General features: G+C 44.9%; 1 pseudogene; it reads right to left on the bottom strand.

The window, feature by feature from the left end:
• Window positions 1-4,178: 4,178 nt before the first annotated feature.
• The window catches only part of LOC136587153 (mycocerosic acid synthase-like polyketide synthase), a 64,001-nt pseudogene continuing 49,095 nt past the window's right edge, over window positions 4,179-19,084 (bottom strand).

The following is a 19,084-nucleotide window of genomic DNA, read 5'->3' as shown; positions in this document are numbered from 1 at the left end:
GTATGCCCTGGAGGTGTTGGCGTGCCCTGCGGCTAGCGTCTTGTTAGAGAGGGTGTTTAGTGCAGCTGGGGGAATCATCACGGGCAAGCGTACCCGCCTGTCAACTGACAGCGCCGACAGGTTTACACTCATAAAGATGAACAAAGCCTGGATTTCCCCAGACTTCTCTTCTCCACCAGCGGACAGCAGTGCTACCTAAAGAACTTTGTCAATCTGTGTATGGTATTCGTCCTCCTCCTCTGGCTCCTCCTCCTGAAACCTTTCGTAATCACCGCGAATGGGCAATTTTTCTTAGGCCAAAAGGCTCATATAAAACTTTTCTAAATAATATTTATCTGTTTCAATTCTCATTGAAGCATTAAAACTTCCACCTGAACCTATTGTCTTTTAGACTGGGCTGCCTCCAGGCCTAGTTAAAAATTAAGCCACAGTTTGCTAAGCGATTAATGGGTTTCACCTGCCCTCTGGGTTGGCCATGGGCAATTTTTCTGGGGTACATTTGTACTGTCGGTACAACAATTTTTCGGGCCCTCGCCTACAATGTAATCCAAGTAATTTTTATGGGCTTCGCCTGCACTCATGCTACACCACTGTGTCTGGGGTTGGCCTACACATTTGCTACAGAAATGTAACTCGGTTCTGCCTACCTATACTTCTGCCACAGTAATGCTACAGGGGTCTGACTATACTTCAGCAACAGAAATGTTACTTCGGTCTGCCGATACTTCTGCTCCTGAAATGTTACCTTGGTTGGTGTATACTGTTACTACTGTAATTTTACTAATACTGGGCTCTGCCCATCATGCTTCAACGGAAATGTTACTGGGGCAGGTCTATACTGCTATAACAGAAATGTAACTAATAGTGGGCTTTGCTCATACTACGCTCTCCCTATATTGCTGCCAGGGAAATTTGAATCTGCTGCTTTCTCTCTACTGCTTCTATGTTGCTGTTGCTGGGCCCTGTCTATACTCCTACTACTGAAATCTTACCAATACTATGCTCTCCCTACACTGCTGCCAGGGAAATGTGAATCTGCTGCTTTGTCTCTACTGCTTCTACGTTGCTGTTGCTGGGGCCTGACTATACTCCTACTACTGAAATCTTACCAATACCACGCTCTCCCTACACTGCTGCCAGGGAAATGTGAATCTGCTGCTTTGTCTTTACTGCTTCTACGTTGCTGTTGCTGGGGCCTGTCTGTACTCCTACTACTGAAATCGTACCAATACTACGCTCTCCCTACACTGCTGCCAGGGAAATGTGAATCTGCTACTTTGTCCATACTGCTTCTACGTTGCTGTTGCTCGGGCCTGACTATACTCCTACTTCTGAAATCTTACCAATACTATGCTCTCCCTACACTGCTGCCAGGGAAATGTGAATCTGCTGCTTTTCCCATACTGCTTCTACGTTACTGTTACTCAGGGTCTGTCTATACTGATACCACTGAAATGTTACTGGGGTCTGTGTATACTGCTGCAAATGAAATGTTAGTGGGGTCTGTCCTCACTGCTGCCAATGGAATGTTACAGGGGTTTGTGCATACTCTTACCTCTGAAATGTTACTAATTCTCGTCTCTCCCTATACTGCTGCTACTGCAATGTTACAGGGTAGTAGTAACGGAGGCTTCCAAAAGACATGATGGTGGCGAGGCCACGCTACTAGGTTCCACAGGTGCGACAACTTTTAAGCGACACGGTCACTGGGAAGGTGCATATAACCACGGACACGGGGACAGGACACGTACTGCCTCAAAAACTTTTCCGTCCTCCTCCTCCAACTATGAAAACATTCTTGGCTGAAGCCCACCTGCATTTAATCTGACGTTACCTCAGCTGTGCTGGGCAATGCAATAGGATTTATTTATGTACCGCCGGTGGCTCCCTGGGACCCACCCATGCTGTCTGTCCACACGGAGTTGTAACTGCATGTGTCTACTTATAAAGAACCCCAGTCTGACTGGGGCATGCAGTGTGGGCTGAAGCCCACCTGCATTAAATCTGACGTTACCTCAGCTGTGCTGGGCACTGCAATGGGATATATTTATGTACCGCCGGTGGGTTCCAGGGAGCCACCCATGCTGTCGGTCCACACGGACTTCACATTAGTGAGTTGTACCTGCCTGTGTCTATGTATTAAAAACCCCAGTCTGACTGGGGAATGCAGTGTGGGCCGAAGCCCACCTGCATTAAATCTGACGTTACCTCAGCTGTGCTGGGCACTGCAATGGGATATATTTATGTACCGCCGGTGGGTTCCAGGGAGCCACCCATGCTGTCGGTCCACACGGACTTCACATTAGTGAGTTGTACCTGCCTGTGTCTATGTATTAAAAACCCCAGTCTGACTGGGGAATGCAGTGTGGGCCGAAGCCCACCTGCTTTAAATCTGACGTTACCTCAGCTGTGCTGGGCACTGCAATTGGATATAATTATGTACCGCCGGTGGGTTCCAGGGAGCCACCCATGCTGTCGGTCCACAGGGACTTCACATAGGGGATTTGTACCTGCCTGTGTCTATGTATTAAAAACCCCGGTCAGATTGGGCATGCACTGTGGGCCGAAGCCCACCTGCATTTAATCTGACGTTACCTCAGCTGTGCTGGGCAATGCAATGGGATTTATTTATGTACCGCCGGTGGCTTCCTGGGATCCTCCCACGCTGTCGGTCCACACGGACTTCACAATAGGGAGTTGGCCCTGCCTGTGTCTATTTATAAAAAAACCCCAGTCTGACTGGGGCATGCAGTGTGGGCCGAAGCCCATCTGCATTTAATCTGACGTTAGCTCTGCTGTCCAGGGCACTGCAATAGGATATATTTATGTACCGCCGGTGGGTTCCAGGGAGCCTCCTATGCTCTGGGTGCACACGGAATTCCCATTGCGGAGTTGTACCTGCCTGTGACTATGTATAAAAAACCCCGGTCTGACTGGGGCATGCAGTGTGGGCCGAAGTCCACCTGTATTTAATCTGACGTTAGCTCTACTATCCGGGGCACTGCACTGGGACAAACTACAGGAGCAATACAGCGCTAATGAGACGTGCACAGCTACGCCAGTATAGGAGTCCGCTGTAGGCCCGCGATTGCTGAGGGTTTGTACAGAGGCCTATGTCCTTGGTGCAGCGAATGTCTGCTTCCTGCCTAGGATTGCTGAAGCTGTGGGCCGAGGCCTATGTCGTGGGCACGGTGCAAATCTGCCATGTTTGGCCGCTCAGATCAATTTTTTGTTCATGTCTTGGGCTTCCTAGGACCTCCCTATGCTGTTGGTGCAAACTTAGTTCCCATCGCGGTGTTTGACCTGTCTGGCACAAAGACACTGACTGACTTGGGTAGGGGGCAGAGCGCTGACGGCTTTCCCCTTGCAGTGTGGATTGAGCTATGCGACACCTTGACAGAATGAATACTGTGTGGCACATGGATTCCCCATTGCTATGCCCACGTTTGCAGCTCCGGACGGAGGTGCCACAGGATTGGAGTTCTCATTGCTTCTGTACAGCATTGTGGGCTATCACCCCGAACCTTTTAAAGAGTGTCGCTGCCTGGCCCTGCCAACCCTCTGCAGTGTGTGACTCCGGTTCCTCCTCATGGCAGACGCACTTATAAATAGACATGAGGGTGGTGTGGCTATGAGGCCAGCGTGTGGCATGAGGGCAGCTGAAGGCTGCGCAGGGACACTTTGGTGTGCGCTGTGGACACTGGGTTGTGCGGGGGGGTTGGGCAGCATGTAACCCAGGAGAAGTGGCAGTGGAGTGTCATGCAGGCAGTGATTGTGCTTTGTTGGAGGTAGTGTGGTGCTTAGCTAAGGTATGCGTTGCTAATGAGGGTTTTTCAGAAGTAAAAATTGTTGGTGGGTGGGCCCACTCTTGCCGCTATTGTGGCTTAATAGTGGGACTTGGGAACTTGAGATGCAGCCCAACATGTAGCCCCTCGCCTGCCCTATCCGTTTCTGTGTCGTTCCCATCACTTTCTTGAATTTCCCAGATTTTCACAAATGAAAACCTTAGCGAGCATCGGCGAAATACAAAAATGCTCGAGTCGCCCATTGACTTCAATGGGGTTCGTTACTCGAAACGAACCCTCGAGCATCACGGGAAGTTCGACTCGAGTAATGAGCACCCGAGCATTTTGGTGCTCGCTCATCTCTATTTATTACACAATACAAACTGAAAAAAGTCCAAGAAAAGGGTGTAAATGCTTTTAATAAACAGTTTATATATTTGTAGTTAATTTACATTAATAATTATCATCATAGTACATGGAATAGGCATACAAGTAATTCTTCCAATCTACTATAGGTTTTTCTCTCATTGTGTAAGGGTTATGTCAAACTTGCAATATTATAATGTAAAAGGGTCTGTGCAATAGAAATGGTTTAAGTGAATGTCCTAAGAGAATGGGATAGGTAGCTAACCATATACTTAAAAGGGGTTAATGAGTCAGTTATTTTTAATGATTGTTAATGGAGTTTAGTATTTAAATAAGTGGGCAGCGGCATTCAGATCAAGGTGAACAAGGCTGTTGAAAGCTGAAACGCGTTCTTCCTCTGCCTGTCTGACCATATGAAGCACAATACAATATAAAGCAAAGAATATACTCTATGTGTCCATATTCCCGTATATCTACTTTCACTGACTATAGGTGTGTCCATATTACTGACACTTTATATTATATTTTGGAATACTCTTATATAAATAACTAACACTATAATAGAGAGGGCAAACAGAAGAAAATGTCTCTGCATATTAGAAATGTTATACGCCTATTTAACGAGAAAAATCTAAGTCCTAGGGAAAAATGCCTAAGAGGGGAAATTAATACTGTGGTGCCTAAAAGTGTGTGAACGATTCTGAAGGTTCACTTTAAATTACTGAATCCACCTTTGCTCTAGTGCGCCCTCCATGGCTACTGTTCTTACTCCAATTTCAAGGAATCCAGGACACCACAGATTCCAGTAACATTTTCAATGTTTATTCATTCCATCATTAAAAACCAGTGACATTTTGGCCATATATGACATTTTTCAAGACAACGGCTGGATGTCACTGAAACGTTGTAAAGGATGTATTTTTAAGAATAAGGTGAAAAAATATACTGAACATTTTATTGAAATATATGGATCCTTGGATTTCTTCAAATTGAAGTAGTACTGCGGTGAACTGGAAGGCTACTCCTAGTTATATGGTTATTAAAGACTGAAGAAATCATTCACATCCATGTACTGTACTCAATTCAAATCACATGCGATGCTTTTATTTTCCATCTCACAGTTTTGTTTCCTATATTATTTCTCTTTCAAGCTCATTAGCGTCACAGTCGACTTCTTTCAGCATTGATACCAGCCAAGAAATTGTTGTATTTGGATCCAAAATGTTGACCACAGGTATTCTAATGCTCTTATCTCGGAAGATGCGATTCTGCATTGTCATAGCGACCATGGAATCAACACCCAGAGAACTGAGAAGAGTATTCATAGTGATATCACTAGCACTCACACCAGTCTGCTCACTAACTACTAGCAAAATGTAATCTTCAGGTTTTTCATACTTTATTTGGGTGGATTGTCTCACCTTCCAAGTTTTCTTTTACATCCAAGAAAACATTGCGAAACCTTTTCTTCAGCCCCGGGGTATAAGAAACCAGATTATTTTTCATGGTTTTAAAATCTAATTTTGCAATTGTTTGGTGGGTATTGTTTAATAAAAGACAATTCTTCAGATGAACTTGTATTTCTTCTGCATTTAATAGTAGGATTCCTTTTGCTTTTAAGCGTTCATGAATGTTGTGCTGGTTGAGTAATACCCCAAGATTGAGGGCACCCCAACTGATCGACTGTCCACAAAGACCCAGATTTCTTCTGTATTGACAGAACACGTCTAAAAAAGAGTTGGCAGCAGCATAACTTGCTTGCTTTGAATTTCCAACTGATGAAACAAGAGATGAATAACAAACAAAATAGTCAAGTTTAATGTTTTTAGTAGCATGGTGAAGATTCACAGCTCCATCTACTTTTGGACTCAGGACTTTCTCAAACAAGAGCAAGTTTAGGTTCTGCAGAATCCCATCATGAAAAACAGCAGCGCTGTGAAAGATACCTCTGATTGGAATTCTTGGAAATGTTTTTTGGATGGAATCTATGGCCTTTATGATGTCAGTATAGTTAGTTATGTTACATTGCAGGGTGACTATCTTTGTGTTTTCTTTCTCAACCTCAGCTATTTGTTGCACCATTTCAAGAGTGGGATTTCGTCTGGATAAAATGACAACGTTGTCACCACCATTCTGTAGAATGAATTTCACAGTTTCAAACCCAAGACCAGTCAGACCACCTGTTACTATATAAACACCACAGTGCTGAAAAAGCTTTTGATCAGGTGAGGAACCAGAAATCTTTGAGGTTATACTATTGTCTAGCTTAAGGAGAGGTAAGGCCTGAACTGTTGAGTAGCTGCACAGTGTATTCTTCCCTTCAGATGTATTGCATTGTAATTGGGTGATAGACTCCAGAATATTGATTTCAGATGGTATAGAATATAGCCATTTATGTAAGTCACTTGCAAACAGCTGTAGATATGATTTGTGAAGCACAACATCAAAATCAAGTACATGAACATGGATGTCTTGCCTAGTGTAAAGTATCATGTTTTTTACATTTTTCTGGTCTGATAGGATAATGACATATTTAAGAAGAGGTAGTTCAGTGAGTGCTTCTCTAGATATACCTTCTGCTGTGGGAAGAACTACCATAGCAACACACATTTTGTCTTTTATCATATTCTCATTGGATATCACAACTTCCCAGCCTGCTGGTTCTGCTGTTTTGCATAAAACTCTGCATAAAATGGACTTTGCATCTGATGTCACTATTGCCAGTTGTGGTTTATTTTTTGCACATGGTAGTTGGTGATGTAATATTTCCCAGGCTAAAACAAAGAAGGAGATACAGGGAGACTTTCTTAATACAACTGCTTCCTTAACCAAGTAGCAAACATTCTCGGGAACCCTTATTTTGGAGGCTGCAACAACTGGATAACATACGGCAACTCCATCCCCAACTTGAATTTCTTTGACATCTTTCCCAACTGCGCTAACAATTCCAGCAAAATCCAGCGCAATGAGCTCATGCTTTTCACTCATTGTCCAATACAAAGCACTTCCATATTTCCAACTTGAAAGGCTCACAGGAAAATAATCATCTGTGTGGGCACAAATTTTGTCAATATTAATCTCTATTTCTTTGCCCTTTAATTCAGAAAATGTGGAATTTGTAAGTTCAGCAGAAACGTCCCTTATTTTGTAGGGATCTGAGGTGTGCAGGGTAAAATGATCAGGATGCTGTAAAGATTCTATTTGCTGTGTTTTCTTTTCAGTGTCAGTGGGAATTATTTCATTGGTATAAATAAAACCATCATTAATCCAGATCTCTGGATGGTCCTCTGCATTATAGTTTAAGAGAACCTTGGCTAGCGATGCAACATCTCGGGGACTTGAGGAGCTAACGTCAATCAGCTGAAATGTAATGTCTGGCATTTCAATTACACAAGCTCTTGTCATTCCAACAAAAGCAAATCCAGGATTGATGTGATCCACTGTGCCTTCAACAGTTCTGAAGGTCACCGTCCGGATAGTAGGCTTGGGGCTTATTTGCCTCACTGTTAAGATTAGCTGACGATAGACATCACAACACTTTGCTAGGTATTGGGTGAGATTGCCTAGAGATTGCTCAGTAGGTTTGTGGACTCCCCACATAAACACAATATCTTTGCAGTTACTGTTAAATAGCTTTTCTGCCTGTAGAACTGAATCCCAGCTGTTGAAGGTTATGTAGCTCAGTCCATTTTGGATATATTTTGATAATTGTTCGCCAACTCCAAGATTATCAGAATAAACCAATATATTTGACTTGTTTTCTTGTATGTCTCTGCTTTCAGAAGATTGGGTCCATTTAACTTGGAAAAAAGTTTTCTCTTGTTTGTTTGCTGTTTGATTCAGAAACGCCATTTTAACACTTTTTATTTCTACTAAAAGGGAACCGTTGTTATCTACAAAGCATCCACATAATTCAACGTACGTCTGGGTTGTTCTTATTGTTTTTATGTAGATGACCATTTCATCTTGAATAGGCTGTAGAATGGTCAAGCTTTCTATGGATGATGGAAAGCCCACTAAAGATTCCTTGGTACAAGTTCCCACACAAACTGCCACTTGTAGGAAACAATCTAAAATGACTGGATGTATGTGGTACTCGTACATTGTTTCTTTGACTTCTTCATTCACTTTTACTCTGGCAATCCCTTCTTTGAGATCTTTTCCATAGTAAACATTGCCCAGCTGTCTGTAAATCTTCCCATATTCAAATCCAAATGTAAAGAGATGGTCATAAAAACTCTGTTGAGAGAAAATAGTAGAACATCTTTGGAAGATCTGTTCAGTTGAGATTCTTTTGCTCGTGTCTACAGCATGGTTAGTTTTTTCTATTTGCCCCATTGCAAAAATATGTGATGTTAGAACTTCAAAACAAATCATTTGATATTCTTGTTTCTGATGTAGTTTGACATTAAGGTCTACTGAATCCTGATGGAGAACACAGGGGCTAGAAAACATTACACTGATTTCAAGAGATCTTAAAGGCACTTTAGGTTTGAAGCTAGTAGCTGCTGCTGCCAATCCCAGTTCAACGTAGAGTGCACCTGGAATAAGGACGGAGCCCATGTTTTTGTGTTCATAGATAAAGGGTGTATTGTTTTTTGATATTTTACACCTGAACTCAGTGAAATCTTCACTCATGCTGTGGATTAATGGGTGGTTGGGACTTAATGCGGTTTGGTTTCCCTGTCTGATTTTTTCAAATTGAATATCTTGCTTGATGTGATCAAACCTGTATCTTGGAATTGTGGATGGAGCAGATTTATAGGCTTCAAATACATTACACCAGTTAGGATTGTATCCATGTACAAAAAGTGCAATTAGCATAGAAAAAATGGTCTCATACTCTTTTTGGGGCTGGATAACAGATAATACTGTTGTGTTGGCTCCTAATGTTTCAATTATGCTCCTGTCTAATGTTCTACGAGGACCGATTTCAAGAAAGAGGACATTTTCTTTATCTTTTGCTGAAGCTTCTACAGCTTGCTGAAAGGCAACTGGTTCAGAAATATTTTTAGCCCAGTAATCGCCAGTGGTGAAATCTCCTTTGGATGCAGGTTTTCCTGTCACTGTTGAAAGAAGATCAATTTCCATATTTTGTTCATGTAAATCCCTCATCGTGTCTTTTACCTCATTCAGTATTGGATCCATCATGGGGCTGTGGTATGCAGCACTGACATCAAGTAGATGGAGAAATATATTATTTGAACTGTAATCTTTGGTCAGTTCTTCCTTGAGCTGGTCTATTGTTTCACCATCTCCAGAAACTGTGCAGGAAGTAGGACTGTTATAAGCAGCAATGCAAACCTTTCCCTTGTAAGATGCAATTATTTTTGACAATTCTGTAACTTTAATATTTCTAACCACCAATATTTTCCCTCCAGTAACTCTGCATTGTAGTGCGCTTCTGTAATAAATGACTTTGACAGCGTCTTCTAGTGAGAGAATTCCAGAACAATGAGCTGCTGCAACTTCTCCAACTGAGTGTCCGAGGATGCAGTCGGCCCTCACCCCCCAATGTTTCAGTAGAGCCACTAATGACACCTGAACTGTAAAGAGCAGTAACTGGGCTACATCCGGCCTTGAGAAATCATCAAACTCGTTCTGCAACAACTGTATCACAGAAAGTGGAGTGTAGACTCTAATCATCTCATCTATCTCTTCACATTTCTTCCTGAAGACTGGCTCAAGTTCTAGAAATATCTTACACACCCCTTTATAAAGGACCCCATTGCTACACAGCACAAATACAATCTGGGGACTGGATTTAGCTGGAGCAGTGTCTTTTTTCACAATATGAATTTGTTGGTTTAATTGAGTTAACGAAGAGGCCAAAAATCCTGTTCTGTATTCATGATTTAGATGACTTCTTCTGCAAGCTGCTGTGTAGACCATGTTCTCCAGGGTTAAGGATGTGGTCTTGCTTAATATTTGTTGTGTATCTTCAATAGAAAGGTGAAGTGATTTTTCACAGGCTGCAGACAAAATGAAAAGTTCAACTGGTCTTTTTGAATGATATTGAGGATATTTTGGTTTATATTGTTTGACAACGACGTGAGCGTTCGTTCCCCCAAATCCAAAATTATTTATTCCTGCTATTCTTCCAAATTTGCTGTCCTCTTGCCATTTCTCAGGACAGGTTGGAATTTCTAGATTGGATTCCTCAATGATTTTGATGCCATTTTCTTTAGAATAACATAGAGATGGAAGAATAATTTCATAATGCATCATGAGAAGAACTTTTATCAACCCAGCAACCCCAGAAGCACATTCAGCGTGACCAATGTTCCCTTTAACTGATCCAATCTTCAAAGGCTTCATTCCACTACAACGCTTTTTTCCCATTATGTTTCCTAAGCTTGCAGCTTCAATTGGGTCAGCCATTGGTGTTCCAGTACCATGAGCTTCAACATACTGAATAGAACATGGATCTATAGTTTTATAGATGTACTGCAATAATTTCTCTTGTTGGTATTGAGATGGTTTGGTTATCGGTGTCACTGACTGACCATCTTGGTTAACTGCACTTTTATAAATTATTCCCCAGATTTTGTTGTAATCTTCTACAGCCTGTAAGATATATACAAAATTATAGAAATGTATAAAATATATAATAACATATGCAATGTACCATATAATTGTATAGGAACTTTAATCAAGTGTCATCCACATTAGTATGTTAAAGAGGGTGTCCCGTTACCAGACAACCACCAAGCGTGTCAAAATAACAAGAAGAGTAGTAATTACCCTGTTTCTCCCTGGGGAATTCAGCGCTGTAGCCCCGCCATCGTCCTGGTGTTTGTTGTGGAGATGATGTTACAGGAAGTCACCTGAACGCTGCAGCCAATCAGAGGCAGCATCATAGTCATTCTGAATTGCTCGTACCATGGCATCCAAGATGTGAGTGCTGATGCCTTGAGAACAGACTGTTATGCTGCAGAGGTCCGGTGACTTCTTGTAACATTATCTCCACAATAAATGCCTGGAGGATGGCACGGCTACAGCGCTGGATCCCTGTGCCAGAAGAGGGCTAACTTCTGCTCTTTTAACACAATTGGGGAATTGGAGTAATGTTGTTGAATAAACAGGCAACTTCTTTAAATGGGCAGTGCCTCTTTTCATTTTATTGAATGACATCTAGGTAATTTTTAAAAAATGAAAATCGAATATATTTTGAATTGACATAAGTATTCACACCCTCTGATATGACACTTATAATTTAGCTCTGGGGGGCCTCTATTTCTTTTGATCCTCTTTTAGATGTTTCTACACCTTGATTTGAGTCACTAGTGGTAAATTCAGTTGATTGGACATCATTTTATGTTTTATATAAGTTCTCACAACTCACAATACATGTCAGAGACAAAACCAAGCTATGAGAGAAGGAACAAAATTGCCACTGAGCTCAGAGACAGAATAGTGTGGAGGCACAGATCTAGAGAAGACTACAATACATTTCTGCTGCACTGAAAGTTCTCAAGAGCCCAGCAGCATTCATTATTTTTACATAGAAGAACAACTATGACACTTTCTAGAGCCTCCAACCCACCAACTAAGAGGAATGACCTTGGTAAGAGAAGTGACCAAGAACCCAATGATCCCTCTGGCTGACCCTAAAGATCCTGTATGCAGATGGGAGAGACTTCCAGAAGGTCACCTATCACTGCAGCCTCCACCAATCTGGGCTTTATGGCAGAGAGAAAGAAGCCTCCTCAGTAAGACACATAAAAGCAACCTGCAGTTTACCAAAAAGCACCTAAAGGACCTTCGGTCTGCGAGAAACAATATTCTCGTGTCTGATGACACCAAAATTGAGCATTTGGCCTTATGTCTGGAGGAAAGTAGACTCAGCTCATCACCTGCTTAATACCATCCCTACAGTGAAGCCTGGTGGTGGCAGCAGACTGGTCAAGGTTGATGGAAAGCTAAATGGAGCAAAGTACAGAGATATTCTTAATGAAAACCATGATTCAGAGTGCAAGAGGCCACAGAAGGGTCACCTTCCAACAAAACAATGACTATACACACAGCAAAACAACACAGAATGGGCTTCGGGACAACTTTGTGAATGTTCTTGAGCGGTCCAGCCAGAACCCTGACTTAAACCCAATCAGGCATCTCTATAGAGACGTAAAAATGGCTGACCACAGATGGCCCCCATCCAATCTGACAGAGCTTACGAGCATCTGCAGAGAAGAATAGCAGAAAATCCCCAAACCCGGATTTGCAAACCTTGTGGTATCACACCCAAGGAGACTGGAGACTGTAATCACTGCCAAAGGTGTTTCAATTGACTACAAGGTATGAATACTTATGTCAATGAAAAATAGATTTTCTTTTTTTCTTAATGTAGAAAGATTTCTAACAATCTGTTGTCACTTTGTCATTATGGAGTACTTAATGCAAAATGAGGGGAAAAACTTGATTTTCCTAGTCCAAAGTTGATAGAGGGGAGCTATATTCATGAGTGATATTTTCCATGTAAGCACGCTGCTACTACTTTAATATTTTTTTTTTTTGCGCAACCAAAATGCACACGCAAAATACAGACATATGAACCAACTCATTGCAATCAGTAGGTTTTATTCTCTGCGGATTGTGCACACAATTTTACATGTGCAAATACGCATGAAAATGCGCCAGTGTACACCCATCCTTACTCCGTACTACATGTCCAGAAGTCCTGGCAGCACTTCTGTTTGCCTTCACACAAGGCTATCTACTGGATGGCAAAATGATTTGGCTCCACAGAACATTTGGATCTTGTTCATAGGTTCATGCTGATATGAAATAACTTTTGAGTAACAGTTATAAATGTAATAAATTTAACCCAATGCTGATAACTTGCTGCAACAAGTAATGTTTACACAAGAAAAGCTATTGGAAGGGCAAAAGATCTGTGTCACAGTTATTTCACATATTAAGTGTCAAACTAAACTTTGCTAGATCTGTATTACAAGATGTAACTCCGTAAAATAAAATAACTTGTTCACTTTACTGAATGTAAGACATCGTACCTTTTTTAAAGGTTTTAAGAGAACAACACCACATCCTTCTCCTCTTCCATATCCATCAGCTTTGTTGGAAAATGGTTTACATATCCCATCTGGAGAAAGCATATTTGCTTTGCTAAGCATAACGTACATAAGAGGTTCAATGATGCAATTGGCTGCTCCACAGATCGCCATATCACAATCACCTGTTGATGACCGGTATCAGTCTTTGTAACAAGAAGCACTTTTCTGTTCATAAGCCAGAAATACAGTAATTCTCTTTATTCTTAGAATTAAATATACTATTCTTTGATATTAAAGCAGATTTGTTATGTGACTATGTTGTCCGGTTCAAGGGCTGCATATTATAATAACAGGTCTGATTAGATTTTATACCAAATGACACAAAGATATACTAATAGGTAGAGGCGGAGAGTGCTAGGGTCATAAATACAGCCGACTCTGGATTGCAACTGGGTGTATTCAGGTCCAGCACTTGCACTCAGCCAATCTAGGCAGATGTCAAGGCCCACCACACCTGGGGGAACCCACCCAGATCCTCCACAAGTGACAGAGCAAACAGGAGGAATGAGGATGTGAAGACCTGCATCGCTGTGGAGAGGATAAGGATCTGCAATGATGTCAGAAGGGGCGGAGCTTAGCAGTGAAGACCGAAAGTCCTGGAATAATGGATTTTTGGGTGAGACAGATCAAACTTTCAGTGACAATCTGGAGCCACATAAAACTAACTATCCAGCCAAACAAATCCCACATGGCATATCAGTTCAAGAAAATTACTGCCAGCAGCCATATTTACTAATATAAACTGCAAGGGCAGGTGAAGAACCACTTCCCTCAGCATGCGGAAAGCCAAGTTACTATATGGAGGAACATTACACAGTATGGCCGATGGCAATGATTTTCTTGACTTGATATGCCCTCTTTCTGTAGTTTGTTTGTGATGATAGTGTAGGGAACTGCAACAGGACGTGCACCCTTGACGTGGGCTTGTAGGCCTTCATATTTTAGCCCAAATATTAACTGACGCTTTGTATTTATCAGTATATGCTATTTTTGCAGCAATCTGTTTGGATTTAAATGCTGGGGGGGGGGGCATTTTTTGACATGTATAATAAAATATGTTGTATGTATGCATTTATATGGACATATTTTATCTCTTGATAAGCAGACCTGATGAAGAAAAACTAATGTCATTTTCAGAATCTAAAACTTCAAAATGCCCCAAAAATGTTCTAACTAGAGATGAGCGAACGTACTCTTCCGAGCTTGATACTCATTCGAGTATTAGCGTGTTCGAGATGCTCGTTACTCGAGACGAGTACCACACGATGTTCGAGTTACTTTCACTTTCATGAGACGTTAGCGTGCTTTTCTGGCCAATAGAAAGACAGGGAAGGCATTACAACTTCCCCCTGCGACGTTCAAGCCCTATACCACCCCCCTGCAGTGAGTGGCTGGCGAGATCAGGTGTCACCCAAGTATATAAATCGGCCCCTCCCTCGGCTCGCCACAGATGCATTCTGACATAGTTCAGGGAAAGTGCTGTCTTGCTGGAGTTGCTATAGGGAGAGTGTTAGGAGTTATTTTAGGCTTCAAGAACCCCAACGGTCCTTCTTAGGGCCACATCTAACCGTGTGCAGTAGTGTGGAGGCTGCTTTTTGCAGTGTTGCACTTTTTTTTTTTTGTATATCGGCCGTGCAGAGCATTGCGTCCTGCAGTAATTTTACATTGTCCAGGGCCAGTAGTGGTGAGGCAGGGACAGAAGACATATTTAGTGTATATAGGCAGTAGGCCTTTCCAAAAACATTTGGGAAAAAAAATCTATTTGGGCTGCCTGTGACTGTCCTCAATGTACTGGGTCTCTGCTGGGGGTAGTTGTCCTAATTCATACGCAGCCAGCTAAGTGTTACAGCAGGCTTGCGCAAAATTCTTTCCTGGCTCTGTGTTGCCTGTTACATCACCGCTGTATTCCTGTCCACAGTGAAACAGTCTGCAGTAATTTTACATTGTCCAGGGCCAGTAGTGGTGAGGCAGGGACAGAAGACATATTTAGTGTATATAGGCAGGGGGCCTTTCCAAAAACATTTGGGGAAAAAAATGTATTTAGGCTGCCTGTGACCGTCCTCAGTGTACTGAGTCTCAGCTGGGGGTAGTTGTCCTAATTCATACGCAGCCATCTAAGTGTTACAGCAGGCTTGCGCAAAATTCTTTCCTGGCTCTGCTGTGCGTTCCGTAAGCGAAGTCAGCCTCCAACCACAGGCCAATAAGCGGCACATTTAATTACAGCGTTCTGTTTCTGCATTACTGGTAATACACCATACTGAGGGGTAGGGGTAGGCCTAGAGGACGTGGACGCGGCCGAGGACGCGGAGGCCCAAGTCAGGGTGTGGGCACAGGCCGAGCTCCTAATCCAGGTGTATCGCAGCCGACTGCTGCGGGATTAGGAGAGAGGCACGTTTCTGGCGTCCCCACATTCATCGCACAATTAATGGGTCAACGCGGTAGACCTTTATTAGAAAATGAGCAGTGTGAGCAGGTCCTGTCGTGGATGGCAGAAAGTGCATCCAGCAATCTATCGACCACCCAGACTTCTACGCCGTCCACTGCTGCAACGCTGAATCCTCTGGCTGCTGCTCCTCCTTCCTCCCAACCTCCTCACTCCATTACAATGACACATTCTGAGGAGCAGGCAGACTCCCAGGAACTGTTCTCGGGCCCCTGCCCAGAATGGGCAGCAATGGTTCCGAATCCTCTCCCACTGGAGGAGTTTGTCGTGACCGATGCTCAACCTTTGGAAAGTTCCCGGGGTCTGGGGGATGAGGCTGGGGACTTCTGGCAACTGTCTCAAGAGCTTTCAGTGGGTGAGGAGAACGATGACGATGAGACACAGTTGTCTATCAGTGAGGTAGTAGTAAGGGCAGTAAGTCCAAGGGAGGAGCGCACAGAGGATTCGGAGGAAGAGCAGCAGGACGGTGAGGTGACTGACCCCACCTGGTTTGCTACGCCTACTAAGGACAGGTCTTCAGAGGGGGAGGCAAGGGCAGCAGCAGGGCAGGTTGGAAGAGGCAGTGCGGTGGCCAGGGGTAGAGGCAGGGCCAGACCGAATAATCCACCAACTGTTTCCCAAAGCGCCCCCTCGCGCCATGCCACCCTGCAGAGGCCGATGTGCTCAAAGGTCTGGCAGTTTTTCACTGAGAGTGCAGACGACCAACGAACAGTGGTGTGCAACCTTTGTCGCGCCAAGATCAGCCGGGGAGTCACCACCACCAGCCTCACCACCACCAGCATGCGCAGACATATGATGGCCAAGCACCCCACAAGGTGGGACGAAGGCCGTTCACCACCTCCGGTTTGCACCGCTGCCTCTCCCCCTGTGCCCCAACCTGCCACTGAGATACAACCCCCCTCTCAGGACACAGGCACTACCGTCTCCTAGCCTGCACCCACACCCTCAACTCCGCTGAACTCGGGCCCATCCACCAATGTCTCTCAGCGCACCGTCCAGCCGTCGCTAGCGCAAGTGTTGGAGCGCAAGCGCAAGTACGCCGCCACACACCCGCATGCTCAAGCGTTAAACGTACACATAGCCAAATTTATCAGCCTGGAGATGCTGCCGTATAGGGTTGTGGAAAAGGAGGCTTTCAAAGGTATGATGGCGGCGGCGGCCCCGCGCTACTCAGTTCCCAGTCACCACTACTTTTCCCGAAGTGCCGTCCCAGCCCTGCATGACCATGTCTCCCGCAACATTGTACGCGCCCTCACCAATGCGGTTACTGGCAAGGTCCACTTAACAACGGACACGTGGACAAGCACAGGCGGGCAGGGCCACTATATCTCCCTGACGGCACATTGGGTGAATTTAGTGGAGGCTGGGACAGAGTCAGAGCCTGGGACCGCTCACGTCCTACCCACCCCCAGAATTGCGGGCCCCAGCTCGGTGGTGGTATCTGCGGCGGTGTATGCTTCCTCCACTAAACCACCCTCCTCCTCCTCCGCAACCTCTGTCTCGCAATCAGGATGTGTCAGCAGCAGCACGTCGGCAGCAGTCGGTGTTGCGCGGCGTGGCAGCACAGCGGTGGGCAAGCGTCAGCAGGCCGTGCTGAAACTACTTAGCTTAGGAGATAAGAGGCACACGACCCACGAACTGCTGCAGGGTCTGACAGAGCAGACCGACCGCTGGCTTGCGCCGCTGAGCCTCCAACTGGGCATGGTCGTGTGTGACAACGGCCGTAACCTGGTGGCGGCTCTGTAGCTCGGCAGCCTCATGCATGTGCCATGCCTGGCCCACGTCTTTAATTTGGTGGTTCAGCGCTTTCTGAAAAGCTACCCACGCTTGTCAGACCTGCTCGAAAAGGTGCGCCGGCTCTGCGCACATTTCCGCAAGTCCCACACGGACGCTGCCACCCTGCGCACCCTGCAACATCTGTTTAATCTGCCAGAGCACCGACTGCTGTGCGACGTGCCCACACGGTGGAACTCTACGCTCCACATGTTGACCAGGCTCTATGAGCAGCGTAGAGCTATAGTGGAATACCAACTCCAACATGGGCGGCGCAGTGGGAGTCAGCCTCCTCAATTCTTTACAGAAGAGTGGGCCTGGTTGGCAGACATCTGCCAGGTCCTTGGAAACTTTGAGGAGTCTACCCAGATGGTGAGCGGGGATGCTGCAATCATTAGCATCACCATTCCTCTGCTATGCCTCTTGAGAAGTTCCCTGCAAAACATAAAGGCAGACGCTTTGCGCTCGGAAACAGAGCCGGGGGAAGACAGTATGTCGCTGGATAGTCAGAGCACCCTCCTGTCTATATCTCAGCGCGTTGAGGAGGAGGAGGAGCATGAGGAGGATGAGGAGGAGGGGGAAGAGACAGCTTGGCCCACTGCTGAGGGTACCCATGCTGCTTGCCTGTCATCCTTTCAGCGTGTATGGCCTGAGGAGGAGGAGGATCCTGAAAGTGATCTTCCTAGTGAGGACAGCCATGTGTTGCATACAGGTACCCTGGCACACATGGTGGACTTCATGTTAGGATGCCTTTCTCGTGACCCTCGCGTTACACGCATTCTGGCCACTACGGATTACTGGGTGTACACACTGCTCGACCCACGGTATAAGGAGAACCTTTCCACTGTGATACCCGAAGAGGAAAGGGGTTCGAGAGTAATGCTATACCACAGGACCCTGGCGGACAAGCTGATGGTAAAATTCCCATCCGACAGCGCTAGTGGCAGAAGGCGCAGTTCCGAGGGCCAGGTAGCAGGGGAGGCACGGAGATCAGGCAGCATGTACAGCACAGGCAGGGGAACACTCTCTAAGGCCTTTGACAGCTTTCTGGCTTCCCAGCAAGACTGTGTCACCACTCCCCAGTCAAGGCTGAGTCGGCGGGAGCACTGTAAAAGGATGGTGAGGGAGTACGTAGCCGATCGCACGACTGTCCTCCGTGACGCCTCTGTCCCGTACAACTACTGGGTGTCGAAGCTGGACACGTGGCCTGAACTCGCGCTGTATGCCCTGGAGGTGCTTGCTTGTCCTGCGGCTAGCGTCTTGTCAGAGAGGGTGTTTAGTGCGGCTGGGGGAATCATCACAGATCAGCATACCCGCCTGTCAACCAACAGTGCCGACAGGCTTACACTCATCAAGATGAACAAAGCCTGGATTTCCCCAGACTTCTCTTCTCCACCAGCGGACAGCAGCGATACCTAAGCAATACGTAGGCTGCACCCGCGGATGGAAGCATCGTTCTCTATCACCATCAAAAACGGGGACATTTTTTCTTCATCAATCTGTGTATAATATTTATCCTCCTTTTCCTAAAACCTCACGTAATCACGCCGAACGGGCAATTTTTCTTAGGCCCACAAGGCTCAGTCATATAATTTTTGTAAACAATTTTTATACGTTTCAATGCTCATTAAAGCGTTGAAACT

The sequence above is a fragment of the Eleutherodactylus coqui genome, chromosome 12 (assembly GCF_035609145.1).
Source record: "Eleutherodactylus coqui strain aEleCoq1 chromosome 12, aEleCoq1.hap1, whole genome shotgun sequence".
Taxonomy (NCBI): domain Eukaryota; kingdom Metazoa; phylum Chordata; class Amphibia; order Anura; family Eleutherodactylidae; genus Eleutherodactylus; species Eleutherodactylus coqui.
The sequence above is the reverse complement of the archived record's forward strand: the minus strand, read 5'-3'. Positions and strand labels throughout refer to the sequence as shown.